This window comes from Mustela lutreola, chromosome 10 (genome assembly GCF_030435805.1).
Source record: "Mustela lutreola isolate mMusLut2 chromosome 10, mMusLut2.pri, whole genome shotgun sequence".
Lineage (NCBI taxonomy): Eukaryota > Metazoa > Chordata > Mammalia > Carnivora > Mustelidae > Mustela > Mustela lutreola.
The window spans coordinates 43917165-43920476 of NC_081299.1; positions in this window are offsets into that span (position 1 = coordinate 43917165).

Sequence of the window (3312 nt, forward strand, 5' to 3'; positions counted from 1 at the left end):
CCCTCTGGTGGGAGGGTTTGAGCGTCGCGCCCTGGGAGCGCCCTGTGGGCGTGTCGGGCTTTCGCTGCTCAGCGGCTCTTAGACACCTGCATTACACAACCAGGTGTGCCCGAAATACAGGTGCATTGTCAAGTGCAGGGCGCTCAAACCGTGGTGCAGAGCGAAGACCTGTTTTTACTCTCTCTGCTCAGCTGATGCGGAATCAGGCTTAGGAAATAAGCACTTGCCCAGGTTACAGAACTCGGGCTGTGCCCAAGCAGCCTGGAACCCAGCTGGCTGAACCCCAGGCAGGCCCTTTCATCCGTGGGCGCTCCTCCACGATCTCTGCGTGTGCTCGCTAGTGACTGGGAGGGTGGGGACTGGCCCTTCCAACGGACTGTGGAAACCCCCTCACTCTTGCTTCTTCTCCCGTCCTCTCCGAAGTTCCTGGGCTCCCCTTCCTCCGAGGGGAGCCTGCCACTTCTCCTTAGGCCTCCTTAGGCCATGATTTATCAGGCTGCCCCACTTAGGATTGCCCTGACTCTTCTCTGCTCTGCAGCTGGCCACCGTGGGGAAAGACTGGGGCTCCATGTGCTTGTTCTAATCTTTTTTCTTCATCCCTAATAACCTGTGACCTTCCTAATTGTGCGTCACTTCATAATTTCACACTTCATGCTTTCCTCATCTGTGACATGAGGGTCACATTCTCTCCCCCCAGGGGTAAGGTAGATATCTGGGGGTAAATCTGGTAAATGTCACTCCGTGTAACTATCAGCTCCCGCTCCTCCGCCTTGGTTCCCTCTCCATCCTGTATAGCACCTGTGGTCCTGCTAGTCTCCGAGGACTGATACTGGTTCCCTCCCTCTAGAAGTCCAGGCTGTGCTCCCTGCTGCAAGGCTGCTCATTCTCCAGGGCTTAGGCTGTGTAGCAAGTCCAAGCTTCTGAGACCCACCCCTCATTCCACCTGGGCAGGGCTCCGGACACCCTGTCCCTCCATCTTCTTGACAAATAGGCCAGCGTTTTCAAAAGTGAAAATAGAGCCAATTAGTAAACCTGGGAAAAAATGGACTTGAGCAACAAAAAGGTAAATTAAAACTACCATTCTGGTGTTATGTGTAATTTTACAATATAAAATTTAATACTTTTTAATAAAAATTACTGTTATAAATTCCTGGTGATTGTGAAGTGACACTTGGCCTCTGACCTTCTTGGGGGCATCAGAGACAGATTCCCAGAGTGCTTGGGTTTTTTTCCCCTTTGTTTTTATTGCAGCAACATGTTCTTAACACAAAACTGACCACTGGAACCATTTTTTAAGTGTACAGTCACTTGCATTAAGAATATTCCCATTGCTGGGGTGCCTGGGTGGCTCATTTGGTTAAGCCTCTGCCTTTGACTCAGGTCATGATTCTGGGGTTCTGGGATGTAGCCCCCATATCAGGCTCCCCACTCAACAGGGAACCTGCTTCTCTCTCTCCCTCTGCCTTTGGCTCAGGTCATGATCCTGAGGTTCTGGGATGTAGCCCCATATCAGGCTCCCCACTCAACAGGGAACCTGCTTCTCTCTCTCCCTCTGCCCCTCCTCCTTGCTTACATGCTCTCTCTCTCAAATTAATAAAATCTTTTTTAAAAAAAGAATATTTCCACGTGGTGCAGCCATCACCACCATCCGTCTCCAGAACTATTGCATCTCCCCCAAAGTGAAACTCTGTACCCCTTAAACAGTAACCTCCTATTCCTTTCTTCCCCAAGCCACTGGTAACCACCGTTCCACTTTCTGAATTTGAATTTCTCTCTGAATTTGAATACTTTAATGACCTCACATAAATAGAATAATATAATATTTGTCCGTTTGTGCCTGGCTTACTTCACTTAGCCTAATGTCCTCAAGGTTCATCATGTTGTAGCCTGTGTCAGAACGTCCTTCCTTTTCAAAGGGGAGTAATAGTTCATCATACATATGTGTATGCATTCAGTGGACATTCGGGTTGTTTGCACCTTGGCTCTAGGGAATAATGCTAGCATGGACAAAGGGGATACAAGTATCTGAGTCCCTGCTTTCAGTTCTTTTTGAAGATACACCCAGAAGTGGAATTGCTTGCTCAGATCAATCCTATGTTTATTGATTGATTGATTGATTTGTGAACTGTTATACTGTTTTCCATAAGAGCTACATCATTTGACACTCCCGCCAATAGTGCACAAAGGTCCCAAGGTCTCTGCATCTTTGACAATACCCGTTATTTTCTGTTTCATGTTACGTTTTGTAATGGCCCTCCTCAGGGGTGGGTTTGACTTCCGATCTGCCTCTGAGAAGGTGAGTAGGAGCTGGATGGCAAGTGTAGGTTGCAGGTGAATTTCAGAGGCAGGCAGGGCCACAGGGAAAGGCCGGAGGCTTGTGGTGCAGAGGGTGACTCAGGGCACCCATATGGCTGAAATGTACAGAGCGTGGGCCAGAGATTGAGGGGATCAAGACTGAAGGCAGCGGGGACAGCATCATCATGGAGGCCTGAACCCCGAGAATCTTGACCTGACTCCGCTGATTTAACAGCTGGTCCTCAGCCTGGGTGGGTGGAACATCTTGCAGCCAGAGAGCTCCCAAGCCCGGCGGAGGAGTCCCATATCTGCCGTGGGACCCTACACCTCACTAGACTGACCAGCGCAAGTTACTCTCTCTCTCTGAGCCTTGGTTTCTTCTTCTGTGTAATGGCATGGGAGGGGCTTTCAAGAAGGAATGAGTTGGTTGCTAGGATTAGTGTGTTGCTATGATGGGGAGGCTTTGGGCTGACGTGGGTGGGCGGCTGGGCGGCTGCCTTGTGGCAGAGCTGACTCACCCCTGCCTGTGCCTGCTCTGGCCTGTCTGGCAGCCAGGATTCCCCGCCCGACAGACCTTGGCCTATATTCCATGGTCACCCCTCCATGAGTCCTGGAGCCAAGGGGTTCAGGCCAGGAGCAAAGCTGCAATGCATCCTCAGGAAGGTTCTGGCCCCACTGACGACATTTGGACAGATGAGGTGTTGGTCACAGGGCCTCTCCTGTGCACAGGACATCCTCGTGGACACAACCCCACTTCATGGACACCTCCAGGGAGCTCCTCTGCGAGGCAGCAGTCACTGCCCAAGTCACAGACAAGGAACTTGAACTTTGACCAATGTCACGTGCCCAAAGCCGCCAGTTGGAAGGCAGCAAGAGCCAGGATTCAGATGTGACTCTCTTTGAGGATTTCTGCATGACTGGGAAGTTACTCTAGATGAATTCCTTCATTGTGCAGTCATCGTTCAACAAATATCTACTGGGCTTTTACTGTGTGCCAGGTATAGTACCAGGAAGGGA